The following is a 26,151-nucleotide window of genomic DNA, read 5'->3' on the forward strand; positions in this document are numbered from 1 at the left end:
GTAATTGTAGAGGGACGTTGCAGAAACAGAAGTAGACAAAAATTGCATAGAGGTTCCAGGTTTATAAAAAATTCCATTTGGTGTCTTGGCCCTAGATTCTCAAAGGTGTCATGGAATACAGTGCAGCAGCCAAACATGCTGCACTGCGTTGCGTGACAGGGAGAGAGCAGGAGAGCCCCATATTCACAGAGATATAGCTCTCTCTTCCCCTCTCCCTTGCGCCGGCAGTGATATCAGCTGCTGTGCACCAAGCACACACCTTCCTATATAAAATATTATGGCTAGACAAGGGAAAAACCTCTTCCTACTTTGTATGTGTGATGTACAGTGCAGCACACATGCAAAGTCGGAAAGGAGAAATGAAAACATTTCTCCTTTTAATCTGTGCTTTTCAGCTGCATTAATATTTGGTGGTAAACCCTGTCTACTAAAGTTAGTAGATAAGGTTTAGTGTCAAAAAGCATGGGTGGTTGCATGGGAACGCCCATGTACCACCCATGTAACGCCCCATTGACGCAAAGTAATGCAAAGCAGCATTTCACGCTGCTTTATGTTGCTTTTGGGTACTTTCCAGCACAAAACAAGTTTTGCACTGGAAAGTGAATCAGGAAAAAAACATTTTGTGCCTTTTTATAAAAAGAGTAAGATTTTTGCTTCCCTTATTGGGAAAGCAACTTCCCCCTGTATGTATCGAGAAGGTTTTAGATACTTGTATTTATTGGCCTTTATTGACATCCGTACTGCGGTTGTGAACTTTGTTTGGTATGCTGGTTTACTGGTATCAGAAAGTGATACGAGTAAAGACGGCCACAGTGTGCCATGCATTCAAACTCTTATATTAAGTGTGTGAAATCTTTTTTGTAAGGGATGAATTGTTACCACAAGCCAGTAATGTATTTATTTTATGTGATCCTGATGCCTTAATTCAAATGTTTTAACATCTTTTGAATAAGGTATTCAATTACGTTTGATTTTTATGATTCTTTTATGAGTGTACCTCTCTATATAATGTATGTGTGATGTGGTATGAGAAACACTATAAAATAAATCAAATGCATGTGAGAAGGGGGGCAATGGAGAGATGAGGGGGCACTGTTCAAGGGAGGTAGTGAGGAAATCCGTGGAGAAGGAGGTCATTGGGGGGCACCAATGAAGATTGTCACACCAGGCACCACCAGTGCTAAAGGCCTACTGGACAGTTAGTACATTTTCCTCTTTCAGTGATTATTAAAACATTCATCATTCTTATGACAAAACAGCAATTCATAAACCCAGTTCTAATACTAAAAATAAAACACAAAGCAGCATGTGTAAGCATAGTAAAAGTTCGTAACCACATGAAAATATTTCACTGAAAGGTGCCATTGTGTCTAGGTCAGACCCACAAAAAGAAAGACTGGTGCAAGCTTCGACTTTCCAACACTTGAGGCTTGTGACAAACTGGTCTAATTCATTCCATACATAATATGTTTATGCATGCCGGGCTACGGTACCTAAATCCAGAAGAAACGCAAATTGGGCATTAAACAGCATTCCTGCAAAAAAATTATCAACTTTTCAGGAGAAAAGAACATGCATAGCACGCAAGCACATACCAGCGTCATGAGAAGCTCCATTGACTTAACCTCACCAGGTAAAACTGGAAGAGTACCTATCAGAAATGTGTCAGAAAGTTAATGGTACAAAGAAAGAAGGGGGAAGTTCTGAGTCAGCAGGGCACTCCTTGAGTGAGGATTTCTGCATCTCTTGAGCTTCCTAGTTAATTAGTGGCGGCTCCTCAGCTAAGGCGGAGGAGCGCTGCCTCACTGCTCAAAAGGAAAAATAAAATGATAATAACATGTTGTTACTATCATTTTATTTTTCCTATTGCAGTCAGTGGCGGAGTAAGGCTGGCCAGAGCAGGGAGAGGAGTGGTTTGCACTCCCTAAATGCCCATGACTGTTTGGCCAGCCCTCTTGGGCCGGCCAAAACAGTCATGCACACTTTGCATATTTCCCACCAGGCTCCTTTACACAGCCTGGTGAGGAACATACACAGGCTCCCTGTCCCCGTCTGAGCACTCAACCATGGTGATCAGACCAATCACAATGCTGCATTGCGGCGTTGTGAGTAGCTCAGGGGGGCCTATGTGCCTGGGTGTTTCCTGCTGCCAGACGGGACTGGAAACAGGAAGATGGAAGATGACGCAGGAGAGGCGGTGGCTGGCCGTTTTATGTAAATCCTTTAAAAAAAATATATATATATATATCCCCACCTTATCCATCAGGTAACAGCTGCTTCTGTAATTAATGCGTTTTGGCGTATTGCATGAGTTGTGAAATAAAAAACTTATCAGTCTCCACAAATGTACCTCAAATATTGTACAAAGCAGACACTCTGATTCTTCGGGCAAACCGTGTACATCGTTTCAGGGTCACCAGGGGCACCAGATGCTACCAGTGACTATGCGACCTGTGGCGATCCCTTGAGATTAGTGCCTTCAGCAGCATGCCACAAGCAATAAAACAAGCATTGGCATAGCCAATAGGTCTGGCCTTTGGGTTCTTATGAGTGTTTAGCCATGCAGCACATTATCAGACTACCTAATGCATCGCAAACGTAATACTGTGTGTGTAGTGCAGACTGTAATTGTAATTGCATTTATATAGCTCTTACTACTCCTGACAAGGCATTGAAGCATTTTCCGCCAGGCAGTACGCTGCTCCTGAACCCAAGGTTAATGATTAGTTTAGTGTTATTGATTGTTGTTAGTTAGTGGGATTAGTCTTGTGCGCTCAAAGCAAACTATTCCATGCAGTCATTTCAGTTTTTTATGGTGAACTGAAGTAATAGTGGTGGGGACAAGAGGCAGTCCTTCACATATACATCCAGTCATTTTGATATGCAATATAGATAATCATGTCCATAACATCAACAGCACTTTCTGGTGCAAAAGTATTCTTTATATATTCCTGGATATCTGACTTCCGGGCACCATAGCACACAAGCCATAGAACCAAACATTATTTAGCTGGTAATTATAAAAAGTGACCTTTAGCATATAACTCGTATTTGCGCACAATACTGCAAAACCACATAAATGATTTGTATGAGCAAAACAGGTGCCTTAGGTCAAGCATTGGACAGCCATGGACTCCAGGGAAATTAAAGTACTGTTGTTTGGCGCAGACACCCATACGCAGCAAAGCACACAACAAAGATCCTATGGTAGACAAAAGATTACTAAATAAAATCTTCACTATCCAGTTTCAATAATCCCACAAAACCTCAAAGCTAATCAACGAGAATCACAGTTTTGTAAAGGTCATTTAGATTTCAACGGCGCCACACAAAGTGCGATACAAAACTCTGAAGACAAACATATAGACAGGCCTTACTAGAACAGGGAACGGTGCCTTCTCGGTATAGAACACGTCAATGATGTCCCAAATAGATGAAGAAAATTCCTACCAATACTTCTGTGTTCTGTGTGTGAGCGAAAAGTATTCCTCAAACAGGTATTCTCCTCACTGCTTTCGGTCTTGTCGTCCATACACTAACAATGATCACTGATCACTTCTTAGTGATGGTCCCCACCACACCCGGAGCAGACAGCTTCTCCTCCTGCAGATGTCCGACCACCAATGGCCCTCGACAAATCCCTCAGGCATTCAACACAACCGCCCCACCCCTGACATCAACTCCAGACCCTTCACGACCATGGACATGTGTCTTACTTTCCCAGACTACGGTGTGGGCTACTCTAATCATGCATACGCTACTCAATCCAGAGCTTGGTCCCCCAAAAATTCTTAAGACTGCTTTTAAACAACGTAAGACAACCTTAACCCACAGTAGTGAAAGTTCTGTCAGGCTGCATCCTTCGATGGCCTGGGACTCCTCTGCAGCTGGTGGCTGGCTTCCTTCGGCTTTCTTCGTGCACCTTCATACTAACAGTGGTGCAGGCGTGGGTCACTTGGTAACACTAGCAGCCCCAACCACAGCGAGCAACCATATCCTGTTGCACAACCATAGAAACAGAAGCAAGACTGGCATTTACTGGCAACAAAAAGTGAGGGGAAGAAGCATGGCAGGTACCATTTTAGAGTTTAGTAACGCTGTATTCAATGTGGACAACCACGAGACACTGTAATGCTCATGCTGTCAAATGTATATTAAATAAGCAGGTTCCAACAGAAACAGGGCAAATACTTTATTTTTAAGCATTACTCTCATCAGTGAAAAAGCTTGTTGTATGGCTCAAATCTATTTACCGACAATATTTTTGAAGTTAAATGCCTCAAAGCCTTACCCGGTGTGGTGTTTTCAAGTGAAACCACACAGAGACCTAGGCGGTTGTCACTTTGCTGCAAGCAAGAATACGGGGCCCATATCTGCAGCTGTTCTACATCTATGCCCATTGCAGAAGAGAACACATATCTACCCTTTAGCTTAGACAAAAGCGCAGCCCAAGCGCGCATATCAAGCCATTTCAACATTCAATTTTTTTTAAAAGTCCCTGAACAGAAAGTAACATAGACAAAAGTGTAAGCCCTCAAATACTGCGGTGATACTCCAGGGAAGTAAACAACCTGGAAAAAGGAATGGACCAGGAAGCCAAAGTACCCATTAGCAAGCAAGAACTTTTTCAAGACAACTGACTAAGCCAAACCAAAGTGATGGGAGGAGTCAAACCCCACAAAGCATATACAACAGATGATTCTGCAGCGCAAGTGCTGTAGGATCGGCCTAAAAACATTAACCAGAGCTTTTGCTGGGTGTTGTTTTTGTGTAGTTTTATCTAGCACAAACTCAACCAAAAGGTATCGGGGCCAGTAGCGGCCACCACAAACAAAGGGTGGTGGGGCGTATGGAGGCAGCGCAGGTGGAGGAGTGCGGGGGATCATGGAAGAGTAATAATTATTTGTTTTTAAATGGAACTTACCTTAAGCTGCCGGCCGCCTCCTACATCGCGCCTCTGTGTGCTCTTCCCAGTCCCAGGCTCCCAGCATACACTGGGACAGACTCCCTGTGCAATCCCCGCGCTGCTCTCATGAGAGCAGCTTGGGGATTCGCCTGAGCAGGCTGAAAAGACACTCCGCTCAGAACAGGGTGTCAGTGCAGTTTCTCCACCCCAGCTGTACAATACAAGTTGAAGAAACCTAACTGGGTATATGTGTTTGGCCTGCCTGACATGGCCGGCCAAACACCTCAAATATTCACTTAAATATACACATAGCACTCTTCCTCCCCTTTTACACGATTAACAGTCACATTACAGTCAGGCACATTCACTTTTAGGCAGGGGGAGAGTAAGCAATTTGCCCAGATTAACAGGATGTTTGAGCCTCCCGTCGGACTCGAACCTAGTTCGCCAGCTTCAAAGTCAGTCGTTCTGGCCATTATTCTGATAAGTTCTTGAATATGTCTTGGTCAGTCCGAGAAACTGGTGCTTATCTTTTTCTGCACATGCTAATTACCAGTGCTCAATTTGAGCTGGTGCATTCCGGTGCTCAGCACCGGCACTTAATTGGTTTCCAGTGCTCGGCACCGGCACCTAATTGTCAACAGCATACTTAGAACAGTCTACCAAATGGTGGCGCTGCTCATCTAATTTAGAGATGAGCAGAACAATGGTTGTTTATGAATACAATATACATTAAAATAGTGCTAATACTTGCCTCCCTAGCCATTCCCTTAGCTTAGGGGACCTGGAATAATCTGAACTGGCATATTTACATGAGAGAAAGATGGTTAGTAGTTGTTTTGGCAGCGATGACAAGGATGACGGGTGGTGCAAGCTGCAGTGGCCTCCTAGTCAGAGCCCTGGCACTTAATATTTTACAAATTAAGCGCTGCTTATTTCGCATACAACCCTGTACTGGGCACACTGTACACAGTATTAATAAAAAAGGCCCACTGACGGGCCAATCAACCCTCACCATCTTAGTCCAGAAACACGAGTAGAGCGATTGCAAGCAACAGAGGTGAGTGTTCCAGCCTGGCGGCAAAATATTCACAGTAAATGTTTTGTTGTGTTCAGTTTGTCCCCAGAAATACGAACCCTCAGTAAGAAAATTATTCCAGCCCTAACACTGCTTTATTGTTAGTGACACTTTCTTCAACATGTGATATAACTTTAATGAATCTCCTTGGCCTGTTTAAATGTGATTTATTCATGCAATTTAGCTATAAAATGCTCTGGTGCAGTACTTCCTTGTGCATGAGAAAAGCACTAACGGGAAATTGACCACAGCCACATCCTCTCTCAATTGTAAGACAGCACCCCAGTGACAAACCCATATAAAAAAAACAAAAAACATTTTAGATATCAGCTTTCATGGCGCGGGTTAGGAAAATACTTGTTTATTTACAAACCACTATGCAGAAATAGGAAGGAGGGGTAATCTCCACGGGAAAATGTCCTGCTTCCAATTCATCTTCCCATTGTTTCAAATTTACCATTGCAGTCTACTTCTACCGTATGGTTCAGCTTACTTTGTTATAAAGTTGTAACAAGTTAACACCTGGCAGTGGTGGTGACCTGCTGGCTGTCTGAGTGACGTCTCCAGTCTGAGAAGAGTAGGTGGCCCAGCTCATGGGCCCTCTGTGTGGCACTGAGCAACGACACAGTCAGAAACAAGTCATTTCCTTTACAATGGACATAACTATCTGTGGTCCTCCACGATGAAGTTTGTTGTGCCTTCCCTCTTTGAGAGTCATGAGTACCAGATGTGTTGGGCATGGAACCTTATGTGCACAAGACTAACCCAACTCTTAAAATGTGCCTTTCACTGCCAGAGCCAAGGCACAATGTGTGTTATGAAACATCTGCTGCAAACATCTTCATTTAATCTTATATGTTGGAATCCAGATAGGGGCTATTCAACTTTTCAGCCTCCTGAGTGCTATAACAGGCATACTGGTGTTAAATAAAAGCAGTTGTTACGCCAGCACTTGCATACCACAGTGGGCGGTTGTATGACATTACTATGCATTCCGTTGCAACGCATGCCTTTACCACGCATGCGTTACAACGTGAATGCCTTTTCCACACATATTCTTTACCACGAAAATGCCTTTAACACGCACACTTTTCCAACAATTTTCATTGTTAAACTATGCATGTTAATGACATTTTCATGTTAAAGGATATCTCCGATCACTACTAATTAACCCTAAAAATTAACCCCTGTGCGACACCACCCCCTCATTCCCCCTTACCTCTCCACGTCCTCTCCACTCCAATCACTTCCGATTCGCCTTTCACGTCAAAAAGAGGAAGCGGAAGTGTCTTTCTGCTTCCTCTAATGACACCGATTGCCTCCACATCTTTTTTCTTCAGTTTCTGAAAATGACGAAATCAGGTGAGTTTCTTTTCTTTTTGGGGGGAGACACCCCAAGCCCCCTTTTTTAAACCCATGTTTTTTTTTGGGGGGGGAGACTGCCCCCAAACCCCCTCTTTTTTTTAACCTTTGAAACACATGCCTTTACTACGTATCTCGTGGTAAAGGTATGCGTGGTAAAGGCTATTCGTTGTAACCACGCATTCGTTGTAATGCATGCGTGGTTATGCTTATGCGTGGAAACGGCCGCGTTGTAGTTGCCATTTCCCACAGTGGGCTAATGCTGTCAAAGAAAACAAGAGAGGGTACCATTTGGGCTGGTGATGGTGTACCATTCAACAAGCTAGTGCAGGTGAATGGAAGCGCTGCTAGCTTGTCAGTGACTCTGCACTGGTTGGCAGTAGAATGTTGTACTTTTACAGCATCTATTGTCATTATCACATGAGAATTCTTTCCTTCTCACTTATTTTTGAAGACCTGAGGAGGTTGATTGAGGGCTTAAAAGAGAGGAGGAAAAGGGGTGAAATAGGTTGGCGAGTGAAGCGGGAGAGTGAGAATGAGTTAGGAGTATTATTGAAGAGGTAGTAGGAGTAGTGAGGTGAGGACATTTTAAATGAGGAGTCATGATACATTAAAACGGATGGTGTAATTGTGACCACTCTAAAGTATTAAATCAGTCCATTGAAATTGAACAAATAACCTGGGCTAGAAATGTCAAGTCAGAGGGACTATGTCTCAGCCACAGCACAGGCTAGAATGTGCATTTTGGATAATGAATATTGTGGACATGTTTGTATGTCAGAATATCACTGACAAAAATATCTTATGATGTAAATAACGTATTCAAAATATCGTTTACCAAATCCAAATCATTTTATTGTGTGTAGACATTATCAACTCTATTAAGGTGATATTTTTGTAGACAATATCTAGGACATGATACTTTTGACACTTAAATGTATGTAGTTCATAACATCCTGGTACTGTTCCATAGAGATATCCACTAAGAAAGGTGAATCAATAAGTACTAAATTAATCTTTTTGGCCAATTTTCTATTGAAAGTGATTACCGGGAGGGACAATCTGACAAAGCCCATTGCCTAATATGTCAGCTATTGTGATAACATTTGCAAGTCTTTGGGTGACATAAAAAAACTAAAGTAGTTAGAAGTGGTTGTTTGGTTGAAGCTAGGGGAAGAAAACTGCAAACTCCTGTAGACGATCTGCTCATCCAAAACCCCAAAATGGAAATGGTCCTGCTACCCTTCAGCCCCCCTCCTTTCTGCCAACCAGCAGAAAACGCTAAGAGCTGCTGGAGGAAAACGTAGAAGAGGATGACTTGGGAAATTTCTTTTCCTTGACGTACTTACCTTGAACTGAGGCTACTAGGAGATGGCAATTATTATTTTTACTAAGGTAGGCTCAAAATGTGCGCTTACATGGATCATGACTTACGCTGGTGTTGCAGTATTACAATAATCGGGCAATAAAATTGTTAGTGAAAATGCACTATGATGTATCAGTTATGCACTTATATATTGATCAGTCAATGTGATCTCTGGACCGGAAACTAGGAATTTATATTAATCTAGAAATGAGGCACTTGCAGAGAGGATCTTAAAATTAACGAGAAATAATGAATATAGAGAGATGTGGGAATTATGAAATGGTATTCCAGTTTTGACCTTTGCACAGTACTTGGACTACTCAATGCCTGATAACTCAGTACAGAGTAATTCATATGGTCTTTATGGTTCACTTATTTTGACCTGAAAATAATATAATCTGGTAATTGCTCAGCAATTGAAATGTGTTTTAAAGAATCGGTAAACTTGCAGTGTACAGCTTGAATCTCAATGTAACAACTCCGATGGTAGAGGATCTGTAGCATCAGAATGTGTGTAACCTGCTTAATAGAGTTAAGAACATGAATAAGACAGCTGAAAGGACTAATGTGCCTGCTGCAGAGGTGTGTGAGTGTTTGTGACATTCCAGGGGAAACCTATCACCATTCACTTGCCCCATCACCCGCCACTTGTAATACCTGTCTCAAATAGCTGCCACTCCTCTTCACACTCCACACACATGCACACTCATACACAAACCTATGCAGTTGGGGAAATACCATTTAAAGCTGTCTTATACCTGTAGCTTTTAACCTGCTGCTTACAAAACAAATTATGTGTTTTGTGATACATCTGTAACTGTTTTGCACTGGAATTTCGGGGCATAGAAATGTTCAGGATTCCCCTACATAGATGAATTACATATCACTATAGGTGTGTCTCCATATTGTTAGACAATAACATGGTGCAGATAAGGATTGTGGTGTGTTGTGCCTAACTTCACCGTTGTCTGTCTCAATTTTCTGATACCAGGGTGCACTACAAATGTATCTGTATTAGTGCACTATATGAGAGTGCACTGGACTTCTAATTAACTGGGTTATCATTTCATATTGTGATCCACTATGTCTTATATTTTTTTTATATATAACCTACAGGCGCTCACCAGTTGATAGTTATATTTGGGACCAAAGTTTCCATAGAAGAGTCGTTTTTTGTTTTGCCAATAACTGTGGCGCCGCTTGACAAATCTTCACAAAACTTCCCATATGTGATTCGACTGCTGTGGTGAAAGTTTCAGGTTGATCCGCCAAGTGGGGACTGAGAAAAGGGGAGATCCTAAAATGTGTATACCCCATGTTATGTCAACGGGGCCATTTTTTGAACACGACTACAGCCCTAACCACTGAATGGAATTACAATAAATTTAGCAGGACGCTAGATGTTGGTCCAGAAAGTCTTACGTTAAATTCTGATATTTAAGCTGGCAGCTTTCGTCGGTCAGGTGGAAGTTCACCACAGAATAAATGTATTGCTGTGGAATGGTGACGGAACTTGAGTCCTGACTGACACTCCTACGTGGGCTGTTGAAAGGACTTCCCCAGCTAAAGAGCGGGCAATGATGTTGCAGAATCAGTCAGTGAGGTGTTCCTAACCACTCTCTTGCTCTTGTATATATTTACTACTCTTTGCCATCTGTATATATATTGCGTTCTATTTCAATTGTTCATTTAATTATTCATTTGACATCTGAGAATCTAAATTTACTGATATATTTGGCTTACTTTTTTTGAACATTGCATTATTCAATGGTTTCTTTGAGTCTGCCATAATTGACATATTCGGCCTGTCGTTTTAAAATGTTGCATTAATAAACTTGTGTGTGTTATTTTAAATGCACCAGCATTTGTTTTTCTTGCCTTGCCTAAAGGGAGTGCTGTGTCCTTTCCTTGTCTTTAGGAAGTAACGGTCAAAGTGAATTTTTAAAGGTGCACTGGAATATTTGCCTCCCAGAAAGGGAGTGCAGGGGCTGGGTGTGTTCTTTTAGTGAAAAGCAGATTCATTACAGGGTCTCACTGGAACACCCCATGGCCAAAAAAGCATTTTTGTTAATTAATTTTCAGCAGAATCTGATAAAACCCCCAAAGTGCACCATTCCTGCACTTCGTTTATTATCGCCCCAGGTAGGTCAGGTCCCGGAGGCATTGTTTTAATAAGGGAGGGGGAAGCACAGTCTCCCATCCTGGGACTTATTATGCCCCAGGGACCACAACCTCCCCGGGATTTCTTAAAGTAATAATGCGGGGGAGGCGAATATGGCCTTCTGCGCTGCTCTGGGGACCACCACTTCCCGGGCTTATTTCATTTTAAATGGGGGGCCTCTCTGACCGCCCCAGCACGGAGACCGCCATCTTCCCAGTGTTTTATTGTAATTTGATCCAGAGGGCTGCATGGACCCTCCCGCAGCCCCGGGGGCCACCACCTCCCCGGATCTATATTTAAAAAATGCGAGGGGCTACATGGCCCCCCCACAGCCCCATGGACCCCCACCCCCCTGGGGCATAAATTTAAATTGAATGCAGAGGGAGAAAGCAGCCCCCCTCCTGGATCCCTAGATGGCCCTGTGGACCACCACACCCCAGGGCCAGCTCCTGCAATTTCCCGGGGTGCCACCGCTTCTGCCAAGCCGTAGCAAATGCTACTCCGCTTCTAGTAAGCGAAAGAAGAAAATGCTCTTGTTTACCAGAAGTGGAGCACAATTGCTTTTACACACAGGGAGCTGAATGTTAGCAGCTCCCTATGTGTAAAAGCAATGCCAGGCTCTCGTGGCAGGTTGGGAGCTGGCAGGGACCACAGGGGCCTTGAGGCTCCTCCCACGGTCCCTAGCCTTTAAAGAGTGGGTGCCCTGGGTGGGACCGGGCACCCACACTACAGGCTGGGTCCCAGCTCGGGTGGGGGGCCGCACAACCCCCGCCATTTATTTTTAAAGAAAGTGTTTTAAAAATGTTTATGACTTTTAAATACATATACCAAGATGTAATAGTGAATCAGTGGGTGTATGATTGCCTGTATGGATGATCCAGTGTGTGTGTGACTGTATAAGTGGGTGATTAGGGGTCTCAGTGACTGTATAGGTGAGTGACTGGTTGTATGAAGGTCTGTGTCAGTCAGTTGGTGTCTAAGTGGCTGTATGGGTGTGTGAGTGGGTTCAACAGTTTCTGTATGGGTGAGTGATTCGTTGTCTGAGTACCTCTGTTGTCTGATTATCTTTGTGGGTGGGTGAGGGGGTTTGTGACAGCCTGTACGGATCAATGAGTTTGTGAGGGGTTGTATGGGTTAGTGAGTGTGTGTATGGCTGTGTCAGTGAGTGAGTGCATGTGTCAGTGGTATATGGATGAGTAACTGGGTATGTGAAAGGCAATATAAGTGAGTGAATGGGTATGTGAGTGACTGTCTGGGTGAGTAAGTGAATGAGAGAGTGGCTGTATGAGTGAGTGTGCTTGTGTCAGTGACTGTATAGGTGAATGAGTATGTGTTAGTATCTGTATGAGTAAGTGTGTGAGTGTGTGTTATAACTGTATGGGTGAGTAAGTGGCTCTGTGATTGTATGGATGAGTGAGAGGGGGTGCGAATAGGTCTATGGCTGACTGACTCAGTGTGTGAGTGGTTGTATGGGTGTATGAGTGGATATGTCAGTGGTTGTATTAGTGGGTGGGTGTATGAGTGGGCACCCATGGGCCCGCCTCCTAAACCCCAGGGGGCCACAAACTTCCCAGGGCAAAATATGTAAATTACTTGCAGGGGAGCCATGTGGCTCCCCTGCTGCCCTGGGGACTGCCACCTCCCAAGGGCAAAACATGCAAATTACTAGTGGGGGCAGCGCGCCAGCCCCACTGCCCCAGGGACCGCCACCTCCCCAGGCACACACATTTCTTTTAAAGGAATATGGGGGAGGCCCTACGGCCTCTCCCACAGCCCCAGGGACCACCATCTGCCCAGGGAAAAATATGTAAATTACTGGCAGGCTCGCTGCCCTGGGGACCACCATCTCCCTGGAGCTGGTGCTGATGTAATTTAAGCAGCCTACATCTTTTAATTCACTAGAAACTCCTCGTTTTTTAATTTGCACTTACCCCCACATTGCTGTCTCTCCTGAGCCGTCTCCCCGGTCCACCACGGGATATCCCGGTTGTGTGGAGGGAGGTACTTGCGGCGGAAGGAGGGCAGCGCTCCAGCTTCTCCCCACTTGCTCGTCATAAAACTCATGGGCACCGGAGCGCACAGCGGAAGCGCGCAGTGGCTGCGCCGGTGGCATGCCCATCTGCGCCCGTCTGCGCCCGACCACCGCCAGCCACCAGAGACCCTGCCCAATCCAACATAGACCATGGTGCCCACACCAAAATCATCTACTCTAGCAAAGAGCTGATGTCGATTGGAAGTCGCTCCCCCCATTCCCCCCTCCACTATCACAGCAAAGGTCCAATTCCACCTCTAGCCCTGGAAGGCTTCTTCTCCTGCCCCCATTGTCAATTTCAAAGCTTACATGGCTCTGCAGACCACTGTAACATCCGCCCCCTCCACCTCCCGCCCGTCACACACCACAAAGAGGACATAAGGTGGGCACCCTCCCTCAAACACACTGGAAAAGCTTTTTCCCCTCCGGCCTAACTGGAAAGGCTTCCTGGGAAATGTAAGGTCTCTCCCTAAGCATGCAATAGAGCTTTGGGATCTTCTGGACAGCGACTCACCCGACATTGGCCTCCTCACTGAGACATGGCTAAAACCCTCAAACACTCCAGCAATCACCATTGCCCTACCCGAAGGGTATAAAATCCTTAGGCTCGACAGACAGCCCAGAACCGGTGGTGGGACTGCTATAATCCACAACGACAGGGCAAAAGTATTCATCCTGGAACAATACTCCTATAACATGATTGAGATCTCGATATTCAAGCTTGACCTCTCTCCTCAAATAACCTGGAAGGGAGCTCTGGTCTACCGCCCTCCGGGCCCCCTAGCCAACTTCTCTCTCTTACTACTGGAATTACTAGCCCCCCATATGATCTCCTCCAACAAATTCATGCTAATGGGAGACTTCATCATTCACAGCAAAATCCTAGACAAAACAGATACCGCATCCTTTGTCAATGATCTCTCCACCCTCAATCTTAATAAAATAAACCATGGCCCTACCCACTCAGCCGGACACACACTGGACATCATCTTCCCTAATTCCCCCCTTCTCACATGCAACGCTCCAAAACCAGTTACTTGGTCTGACCATGCCATCATTAATTTTCAACTACAGGAACATAATGTGACCCACCGTACTACCACTCAAAAACGACCCTCATACAGACAATGGTAAAAAATCTATCCCGAAATTTTTGCCTCTACCTTTATCGCCCCAATAAACTCTCCCCATGACAAAATAGAAGATAGCCTAGCACACTTTAATCAATCTACCCTGGCGGCCATCGACCAGATTGCTCCAATAAAAAAGAGCTCATCCAAACCCACATCACCCAAGGCAGTATGGTTCTCTCCGGAACTCCATTAAGAAAAAAAACAGGTGCAAAAACCTTGAAAGGAAATGGCATTGCACCAACTTTGAAGCCAACAAAGAGAAGTACAGAACCGCCGTGTCTTTCTATCATAAAAATATTAAACATACTCGCAAATCTCATATAGCTCTCCAACTCAGCACAGCTAAAAATACCCCTAAAGCTATGTACCAAATTCTGAAAACTGCTCCATACTAAACCAATCACTGGAGGAAGGACACCCCTTTCCTGGAAAGCAGCCCAAATCATCCCCATCAGGAAAAACACTAACCTCCCCTCAGAAAACCTGTCTAACCTCTGCCCCATCTCCCTCCTACCTTATCTCAGCAAAGTCATAGAAAAACATGTGAATAAACACCTATCCGACCATATCGAAGCAATCGGCTTCCGCCCAAACAATAGCACAGAATCTGCCCTCGTGGCCATCACCGATAACATCAGATGCAGCCTAGATCAAAACCAACCTACCCTCCTTGTGCTATTAGACCTTTCGGCAGCGTTCGATACGGTCGATCACCAGATTCTGCTCACAAGATTCAGGGAGGCAGGAATCGGGGGGATGGCCCTGAAATGGATGAACAGCTTCCATTCTAATCGCTCCCAGACCATCAACCTCAGACCTTTCTGGTCTAATTCTCAAGACCTCACCATATACATTGCCCCCCTGGCCACCTTACTAAGACACTATGGATTCGTCCCCATATCCTACGCGGATGATACACAGCTCACATTTTCCTTCAACAAAACCTCCCAGACAGCTCAATGCACTTTCTCCTCGGGCATGATGGCCATATCCCACTGGATGGAAAATAACTTCCTCCAGCTGAATGCTGGAAAGATGGAAGTTATGCTCTTCGGTGATGCCCCTCACTTGTGGACCCCGCAGTGGTGGCCTCCAGAACTGGGCACCCCCTCCCCCCATCCCGGCAACCTCAGTAAAAAACCTCGGGGTGCTCCTCGAACAGCCCTCTCCATGAAAAACACGTATCCCACACAGTGGGCTCATGCTTCCACATACTGAGCCTTCTAAGGAAAGCCTTCCCCTATGTCCCCGACTCCATTAGAAAGACCCTAACCCAGACCCTAGTGCTGAGTAAGTTAGATTACTGCAATGCTCTCCTGATCGCAGCCAACAAGACTTCACTTGACCGCTTGCAGGTGAAACAGAACACCGCTGCTCGTCTGATCTTAAATGCACCCTACAGATCAGCCTCTCTCCCCCTCCTCCATCAACTCCATTGGCTGCCCACACCACAACGTGTAAAATTCAAGATTTGCTGCCTCACCCACAAAGTGATTTGGTGAAATGGCCCCTCCTACCTGGCGGAGAGACTCCACCTCTACACTCCCCTCCGATCCCTGCGCTCCAGCTCTAAATCGCTCTTACAAGTCCCCAAGATTAGAAAAGCAATAACAGGAGGAAAATACTTCTCCTACCAGGCCCCTCGCATTTGGAACCAGCTGGCCTTAAGAAAATGCCCTGACCTGTTCCTAGCCTGATAACCTCGATCTTTGCTTCACTGCTGCCTCCGAGCGCTGAGTTACCCTCCCGGGGATGATTCAATGCGTTATATAAACTAATAAATCAAATCAAATCAAACTACTTGAAAGAGGGGGGCGCGTGGCCCTCTCTCAGAGCCATACATGGCCCTAGGGACAACCCCCCAGGGCCAGCTCCAGCAATGTCCCAGGGTGCCCAATCCCTGAACATTGCAGCTTGTTATGGCTTGCTCCCGCCAAGCCATTACAAACACTGTTCTGCTGTAAGCTTGCTTTTGGACAGAGGGAGCTGCATGTTCAGCAATTTTCTCTTTCCAAAAGCAATGCTGGGTACAGCTGGATGCGGGGAGCTGATTGGAACCATGGGTGTCTTGAGGCTCCCCCCACTGTGTCCACTCTGTGACGAGTGGGAGACCTAGGTGGGACCAGGGCACCGACAAAGAGGCCAGGCCCTGGAGGATGGGGTCCCTGTGGCCAAAACCAGTCCAGGAGGGGGGCTGCACGCCCCTCTGCCATAAACATTGCAGGCCCCTGGGGAGATGGGGGTCCCCAGGGTCCAAAATGGCCCTGGGTAGGGGCGCCACACGGCCCGCCTTCGTAAAAAATAGAACAACGTAAAACCTCATCCCCCAATAGTAGTGTGCCAGTTGCACATGTGCAGAGTGGTGAAGAAAAGGGGCATGGTCACTGAAAACCTCTCAGCAATCCCATTGTGTGGGACTTACAGGAGGGGTAGTTGCCCCCAAGGACCCTCAAGAGCCAAGGGGGCTCCATATTCCAAGTAGAAGTGCAACCGGAGATGCGTTTGAAGATTGGTGGAGATAACCTCTCAGCAATCCTGCTGTGTCTGACTTACTGGAGGTAACAGAATGGGTATTTGGTACCCAAGGTTATCCTTGGGGTCCAACTACCCCTCCTTTTACTTCCAGGAAGTCCCACACAGCGGGATTTCTAATAGGTCTTTGGAGGCCATGCCCCTTTTCTCCACCACCTTGCAAACGCGTCTCCTAGTGTACTACTGGTTGGGAGATGAAGTCCACTTTACTCCTGCCAAGGAGTGCTCCTAGTACCTCCTGCAATTCCTAAACAGCGGGATTCCTGAGAGCTGGTCGGAGGCCCCGCCCCCTTTCTCAACTACTCTGCAAACACGACTACTACTAAAGAAAACCATAGAATTTCACTGAAAAAACAAAGGTTACAGGGATGTTACAGATAGGAATTCTCATTCAAAAAATCCTTAGAAATTCACTGAAAAAAGCCAAAGGTTACAGGGACTTTATAGTTAGGAAATGGAATAATAAAACCTTAGCAATACACTGAAAAAAAAGGTTACATGGACGTTATACTTAGGCTTAGGTTTCACTTGTAAAAAACTAGTGAAACTCAGCTGTTAGTGAGCTAACAATTACTCACGCCCCCTCAATGCACTGTTTATGACCTCACATAATATATCACACATGACAAGGTCAGTGACATCACCGATGACATATTAAATGACATCACTGATGACATCATCCAATGACATCATAAACAGAATCACTCATGCAATCACTCACACCCCCACACAACCTCTCACATAACCACTGACACCCATAAAACTACTTGCACACCCACTTACTCATCCACAGAGCCAATCACACACCCTTTCACTCAAAAAACAGCCACTCACTGACCAATACACCTACTTACACAGACCCTCGCTCACCCATTCAGTCACTCACACAGCCACTCACTCCTCCATATGGCTACTCACACATATACACATCCAGTCACTTACTGATATAGCTACTAACACACCGAGCCACTCACCAATACAGCCTTTCAACAGAGCTACTCACACACCCACACAACCACTTACTTACACATTTGCATATCCATATTCACACTCACTCTTCTACTCACCCACCCATGCAGCTACTCATACAGTCACTATCCAATACAGTCACTCCCACACCAACTCAGTTAACCATTCACTCAAATAGCCACTCACTCACCCATGCTACTCACCCATAGAACCACTCACACATTTAGTCACTCACCCATACCACCACTCACAGAGCTGCTCACTCACCGATATAGCCACTCACACAGCTACTCACCAATCCAGCTACTCGCACAGCCTCTCACTCATGAATACAGCTACTCACACAGTCACTCACTCACTCATTCAGCTACTCACACACCCATGTAGTTTGGCTCAGATATTACACATACAAAACCAGTGATAAACATATATATATTACCTACTGTGGTCGCCAATAGGTAGTAATAGGTAGGACTTAGATTCCATAGTAAAAAGCACTTTTTGATTTTTTAATAACTGTGGCATTGTTTGATAAATCCCCAAAAATGTCAAAACTTGTATGCTGCTCACTTCAACTCTTGTCTGGAAAGTTTTGGGGTGATCCATCGAGCGGAGACAAAGAAGAGGGTCCCAAAACATGCAAATTCAAATATGTATTTTAGACACAACTACAGCCCGAACCACTGAACAGAATTACACCAAATTTGGCAGAAACCTAGATCATGGTTTAGGAAGACTGCTTTTTGGTATTTGGTTTAAATCTGTAATGTAGCTTTGGAGTTATTAAAGAAAAAGGAATTATATATATCTAGGATGGCTGATCCGTGGATCCAGCCGCCAATAGCAATGCCATGAATGGCTGGTCGCAACTTGAAAACTAAGTTGCAGTTTCCATTGTGTCAACTGGAACATGGTTCCCGGAGTGGGTGGAATAAAGTTGAAATAAGATTTAAAAGGTCAGGATAGATGTATCCTGTCCCAATGGGACTGATACAAGGGGCAGGTGAGGGATCTTTCATGGAGAAGAGATTGAGGAAAAATATTTTTTATTTGAGTGTGCAAGTATTCGATGATCCACTGTGTTGCTCAGTGCAGGCCCAAGAGTGAATCTGTGACAAAAATATACACACACAACTACTCACACATCCATACTAGTAATGGGCAGTAAACTCCGCTCCTCCAGCAGTTTTTGCAGGGTTTTGCGACTCCACACTTCACTTGGAGCACTGAGTGGAGCAGAGTTTACCAGGGCCCTTACCAAGGGCCTCATGTAGGTAAATAAATTTTACCGGTTCTTAAATACCGAGCCGTACCGAATCGGTAAATTAGAATCGGTAAGTTATATGTAGGTAAAAATTCGGTAACAGTTACCGATTCGGTAACATTCGGTAATCACGAATCGGAATTCACCGAATCGGTAAATACCGAGGTGGTATTTACCGAATCGGAAAATACCGAGGTGGTATATACCGAATCGGAAAATACCGAGGTGGTATTTACCGAATCGGAAAATACCGAATCGGTATGTACGGATTCGGTAAATAAAATCACATGACTTGACGAAACAGCTAATCCTGTGCAACGATAGCCCACCCAACCAGGAAGTGCCCACACCCAGGCAGGTGTACATAATTAGCCGAAGTGGCCACACCCAGGCAGGTGTACATAATTAGCCGAAGTGGCCACACCCAGGCAGGTGTACATAATTAGCCGACCCTGGAGAGGCTTGGAGTGCAGAGGAGAGGCAGGGAGCCGTTGCATGTGTGAGCGGGTAAACGAACAGCATGTCCAGCCAGAGAACACAGAGAGACGGAGGGGAAAGGAGGAGGAAGCTGAAATTCAGCCCCAAGGAACTCCAGGTGCTGGTGGAGGAGGTGGTGAAGCAGCACCAGAAGCTGTTTGGAAGGCAATCCCTGCAAGTGCCTGAGGCTGAAAAGCGCAACATATGGCTGGCCATCCAGGCGCAGGTCAATGCTGTGGGAGTGACCCACAGGGACATTGAGGTCCTCAAAAAGCGCTGGTATGACCTGAGGATTGTAACCAAGAGGAAGATGGGCGACATCCAGAAGGAGGCCAGCCAGACCGGAGGTGGAACCAACAGGGCACCTGCCCTCACCGAACTGGAGGAGCTGGTGGCGGCCACAATCGAGCAGGAGAGCGTCGTGGGCCTTGGGGACGCCGACAGCTCTGCCAGAGCCGCAACACACCAAGGTAAGACGAAAGCACAGCAATGTAGCCCCCCCTACCCCTATCCCACATCCCCCATTGTGAAACGAGAATCACACTGCAGTCCACACGTGTCAGTGCAGACAGGCAATGCATTCCGGGAGATGTAGTCAGGGCAACACTAACCATGACGTAAATGTTACAGGGCAACAAGGCATGTCACGCACTCGAGGCACAAGGAGACAGAGGACATATTGGAATGTGAAATGATTTATTGTGACGCTTGCAATGCAGCCTTTCGGGGACACTGAGCCAATGTTGTATTTCTGTCCACAGATGTGACATCATGCAGGACAGGGCATGCTGCAGGAGAGACGGCACACCGGCCACAAATATCACCTCTAGCCAGCACAAGTTCAGACCAGGGAGCAGGCCCACTGGCAGCCGCACCACCAACACAGCCAGCCTCGCCGCACCCAGAGCCAGCATCACCTCACCGAGAGCCAGCATCACCACAACCAGAGCCAGCATCGCCACTCATGTTCGAATCACCGGCCACATCTCCGCTTGCAGGTGTGAGAATGAGGAGGCGTCCAGCAGCCAGGCTACGAGCCTTAGACACCTCGTCAGACGACAGCATGGGCCCAGAAGACCGCACCGGGCCCCAGGAAGGGAGCCATGCCACTGTGCCCCACACCTCACAGGCAGCACAGACGGGAGCAAGAGGGCGCCGCAGGTCGCGTGTCCAGAGTCCACCAGCACCCACTGACGGCCATGGTGTCTTCTTGGGGCTCGAGGGCCAAATGTTGAAACAACAGCGCCTGCAATCCAAGGCAGTCATGTCAGTCCAGAGGCACATGCGGGTGATGAAGACAACATTAGTCAACATGGACAATAACATTAGCGGCATGGCTGCGGGCATTCGGGACATGTCCCAGTCAATCCAGCAGTTGTGCAGCAAATTAGATGCTGACATCGAAGCACGGCGCCGGGAACGCCAGAGAAGGGACACTACCAGCAGGGCACTCAACCGTCTGGCAACTGCGACTTCTCTACTGTGCCGGCGCTCTGTGACGATGCAGGAGGGCCTAACACAGTGCTGCAGCGACCTGTCTCGGGGGATGGTGCAGGTGACAAGTGCACTAGGGGTGCTATTGACTAGTCAGGCGTCGACAACTGCTGCAGGGGATGCTGCGGAGAGCATCGACACCAGCAGCAGCATCACACCCCCCGTCCCAGAAGCACGCAGGAGCAGCAGGCGGCTTGGGGTTGGCTCTAGTGAGGATGCACAGGCCGTGCAATCCACCACTGCAGCGCGTATGCGCAAACATTGATGTAGCCCTGCTTAGCCACTTCCCATTGGGTGACGTAACCCTGGACATACTCCTTGTATAGATGGTATATTGCCAGATTGGCCTGTTCATGTGTTCATGGCGTGGTGCCACATTATAACTACGTCATGACTTCTCACAACTCGCTGTGTCCCCTCACTTACTCAGAAATAGTTGCATGTGATCTCTGCCCGTCTCTCTCTCCCATCGATTGCAGTTGGCACTCTAGCTGCGTTGCCCTCTGGCTGGCCTGACTCATCCTCGTTGTCCTCAAAATATGTTAGTTCCACATCTGTACCTTTTTTCGTGGCAAGGTTGTGCAGCATTGCACAAGTGGCAATGATCTTGCAGCAGGTGATGGGTTTGTACTGGCGTGCGCCTCCGCTCTTGTGCAGGCAGCGGAACCTGCTCTTCAGTAGTCCAAACGTGCGCTCCACCACATTGCATGTTGTTTTGTGTGCCACGTTGTATCGTCTCTCACTCTGGGTTGCTGGGTGTAGGTAGGGAGTGAGGATGAATGAACGGCATGCATATGCACTGTCGCCTGGATGAGTAAAAGGGAACCATCAGTGACATGCCTCTATACACTATGATTTGCAGGTTTCAAGGGGCGTCACTGTTACTTACCTAGCAGGTATCCCTCTCCGAATTCTCCGGCACTCAGTCGTGTGTAGATCCCACTATTCTGGAAGATGTAAGAGTCGTGGGTGCTCCCAGGAAACTTTGCAACAATATCTGTGATGATGTTCCCTGCATCACAGATCACCTGCACATTGATGGAGTGGGTGGACTTCCTGTTCCTGTAGATGTGCTCTGTGTCAGCTGGTGGACAGATTGGGATGTGTGTACCATCAATACAGCCGATGACATGGGGGAACTGTGCCATGTGATATAAGTCTGTTTTTGTTTTCTGCAGTGCAGCCTGTGTGTTTGGGAAGCTTATGTAGTGGTGCATTCTCTGCATCATGGCACCCAGGAACTTCCTGAAGAAACGTGACAGGCAACTCTGGGATACCCCACCCACCGCAGCTATCACCACCTGATAACTGCCGGATGCCAACAGATGTAGGCTGCAGAGCACCTGCACATGTGGGGGTATGGCGTGCGCCCTTCTTATTGGATGGTCCAGGAGTGGGTGTAGGTCCCTGATTAAGTCCATGATGGTTTCGGGGTGTAGCCTGTACCTCTCATGTATCTCTGCATCAGTCAGCTGGAATAGTGTGATGCGCTGTCTGTAGATTTGTTCCTCCCGTCGCCACACCCTCAGTCCTGCTGCCTGTAGACGTAGGCGCCTTGCAATGACGTACATAGCGGCCATGTTGTCCACGCTGTTGCATTTTGGGATTGCTTATCTGCACTGTTGATGGTTACCACTGCTTTCAATCCGTGTTAATTACCGACTCTTATTTACCGATTTTCCTGGATTTCTTAATTACCGAGTGCTCCTACATGTCATTTTAATTTTTACCACTTCATATTTACCACTTCATGTTTACCGAATCGTTAATTATGTATTCGGTAACTCTGATTCGGTATTTTGGAATTCGGTAAATATGAATCGGTATTTACCGCCTCATATTTACCGAAAAGTGGTTTTTGGACTCCTACATCTCACTTGTCTGAATACCGGTCGGTAACGGCATATTTACCGAATATCGGCCGTTACCGACCGGTATTTGGCTACCTACATGAGGCCCCAAATGTCTGCATTTGCTGATAAAAGAGATGTCCTCTAGTGACGTCAAGATCAGATCTGCAGCCAACGTCTCCGCCCGCTGAACCAATTGAAAGGTGACTGGCAAAGACTAGTGCAGGGAGTGGCCAATGGCAACTGAGCAATGAGCCGCTCAGCAGAGCAGAAGTTGAATAATGTGTCGACAAGCAGGAGCTGGGAGGCAACGAGGTGTGCGTCTAGAGGCAGGCCCCTTCTCCTTTTGCAGTACACCGGCAGAGGCACAGAGCGGGCCGATGGAACCAATCAGTGAAGCTATGAAGGGTACATAAACTGAATGGCTTGTCAACACAAGTTTCCTAGCTCCATGATGGCTTCACTGATTTCTAAGATGTTTGGCACCAAACATCTTGACCTTGCTAATGTCAGTGTGGATGTACTAATAAATTCACATAGGAGACCCTTTTAGAGGTTCCCCTAAAACTTAGCCAAACACTAGTGGGGCCTCTAACCAGTTTTCACTATACAGCCACCACCAGACATGTTTTTGACCTCATGGGGTGAGAGCAAGCACTTTTGGAGGACAGAAGCAATACTTGCTCTGGGCATGGGTGTTTCATAACTCCAGGACAGGATGGCCTTCCTGGATGGGACGCTTCAAAGGCTGTGTGCCTTTAAAATCCAACCTAGGAACCTCCAGGTAGTGGGGGAGGCCAAGCCTTCTTTCCTGCTCCACGTTTAGCAGGAGGAAAGGCAGGAAAATTGGTTAGATGAGGAGGAAGCTCCCCTTTTTGCCTGCACAACTCCTAGGGTGAGGCAGGAGACGTGAACCCCTCTTCTGCAATTCCACCACCTTGAGATGGTGAGAAAACCTCCAGTCAGGACTATGGGAGTGCCCCCTCTGACAGGAAGTATTCACTAAAGGGTGTGACACCCTAAAGGCATATACCCCATTGGCTTTTACCTGTCTTCCCTTGTAATGCCCCTAAATTCAGTATTTAGGTTACTCCAGAGACCTAAACCTCAGATTCATTGGACCAAAGAAGACCAGGACAAAGAAGACCCGTAGCACAAGAACTGAAGCCCTTAAGCAGAAAAAAAAATGTGCCAAATCCTGCCAGTTGCTCTAAGGACTCAACAATTGCTGCCTGCTGTGTCATTCTGAACCTGCAAGGATTCCAAGAACCCCGGAGTACCTACAACCTTCATGAAATTGCAGAGAATCTCCCATAGAATAAAGATATCACTCCCCTGCACACTGCAGGCACACTGCCGTGAGGTCTGGTTTGTTAACTTGCTGCTCCTCAACAACCTCTACGCAGCCCAAAAGCAAGAAGAGGTACAACAGCTCTAGAGGGTCAGATCGGCCTCTTACCAAGTTTGAAAGCACTGACACCTACCAGAGCCGCAGCATACCAATGCCGGGGTTACAAGACCCCAATGGTAAAAACCAAGAAGAAGAGTCCACTCCAGACTCCCAAAGCACCAGAAGCAAGCACCCTTTGAGGGACGTCGAGTCACCTGAGACCCACTTCCTGAGTGGCCAAACTGTCCCAAGATCGTATATCCAATTTGCCAGCTCCTGACTGCGAGAACCCTGAAGATGCATGACTCCCAGTTGACCTGTTTGCTCTGCACCTGGCCCCACTGGCCCCAGCACCAGCTAACCAACTCTGCTGCCATGGTTCCCAGGCCCCTGCAACCTTCTCCCTCTAAGGAGATCCACCGAACTTACCTGTAAGTCCACCTGTTCAGTGCATTTTAAGTGCCCCCCCCTCGTCTTTGTGCACCAGTTTCAAAAACCCTCTGAATTCCGATCCTTCCTGATCCGGGATGCTTCTGAACTTCTCCTGCTGGTACTTTGGACCTCGTCCCAACATCAACCTAAAATGGTAAGGTGAACTTTGTGAAGGCTCTGCATGATTTAAATACATGTTTCCTCCTTTTCTCCATTGTTTTCCATGGTTCATAATATTGCACAAAAGTGACATATTTTCCGAACTTTGAAAAATGTAACTCCATAAGTATTTTTCTTAAATCGGTGTTCTTGGTCTTAAAAAAATACATAAAAATGTACTTCATTTTTGTAAATTGGTCACAGATTTATTCTTGAGTGTGTGTCTCATTTATTGTCTGATTACAACAAATGCTTAGCTCTACACTCTGATAAGCCTAACTGCTCACCCACACTACCACAAAAAGAGCATTAGAATTATCTGATTTTACATCAGTGCACCATTTGGGGATTCTCTGGAGTCTCTGTATGGAGTATTTCTTTTTAGAACACTATATAGAGAGCTAGCTTCCTACAGTATGTTTAAATGTGTGTGTGTGTGTGTGTGGAATTGGATGGTTTAAATGAAGCAGAAAGTCCAATACTTCCCACCCACTCATACATCCATACATCGACTCCCATACCCATGCAGTCACTCACACACCCTCTCACACATCCATACGATCACTGATACATCCACTCAGAGACCCAGAGAACCACTCGCACACCCACTCACAGATCCACACAGGCACTTATACATGCCCTCACATAGCCACGTACGCTGTATGCAAAGGGTTGGTCTTTGGTCATTTACGCCGTAGGGTTTGCTAAAGCTGTGCGCAGCATGGGGATGGCTGAATGTAGGGGGTTGGCCACAAACCCTGCAGCCAAACCTGAGCTGTGCACGGCCTAAAGCATGTGCAGCAGCAGTTGGATTAAGATATGTGAATTCAATATGCAGGCCTCATGGCCAACCCTGACTGCATTGGATTAACATATGTTAATTAAATATTCCTACACTAACAAAAAACTAGAAATTCACTGAAAAAAACAAAGGTTACAAGGACATTATAGTTAGGTTCAGATTTCATACACACAAAGCCATAGAAATTCAGCAGTTATAGTTGCCATTATCTCAGGTAACTATAGTTCATGCCTTAAGGTAACTATAACTCATGGCCTCACCATGCACTTCTAATTACCCCCACATATTACATCACTCATGAAACCATCTATGACATCATGTATAATATTACTGCAACATTCGAAATTAATGATGAGAAAATTGGTTATATCTGTGGCTGTGATAGTACCTTTGTACTACCGAGGTATATTGAGATGACAAGTCATTATCTGATTGGCTTTTGGCTGCCTTTACAAAAGTTAAAGGCAGCCATGTTGTTTTTAACTCAAGGTTCCCTGGGTTCTTTCTACACCTTGCAATGCAGGTAAGTATTAGGATTGGCAATTTTTCCATACCTATTACAACTTTATTAAAGTGTTAATAGATAGGGAAAATATTTATAAGTTTGTATATTTAAAAAATAAATTATGGTTGTACTGTGGTACACCCCCAAAAAAGAATACAAATTTGAAAAAATACACTAGAAGACACTATATTTTATAAATATAGTGTGCCAAAATATATTTTAAATTTTTCACATATTTT

General features: G+C 46.1%; 1 protein-coding gene across 1 annotated transcript in view; it reads left to right on the forward strand.

Moving 5' to 3' along the window:
- The window catches only part of FSHR (follicle stimulating hormone receptor), a 2,004,148-nt gene that overhangs the window by 1,019,215 nt on the left and 958,782 nt on the right, over window positions 1-26,151 (forward strand). The gene's annotated exons all lie outside the window — the stretch shown is intronic.

The sequence above is a fragment of the Triturus cristatus genome, chromosome 6, assembly GCF_964204655.1.
Source record: "Triturus cristatus chromosome 6, aTriCri1.1, whole genome shotgun sequence".
Lineage (NCBI taxonomy): Eukaryota > Metazoa > Chordata > Amphibia > Caudata > Salamandridae > Triturus > Triturus cristatus.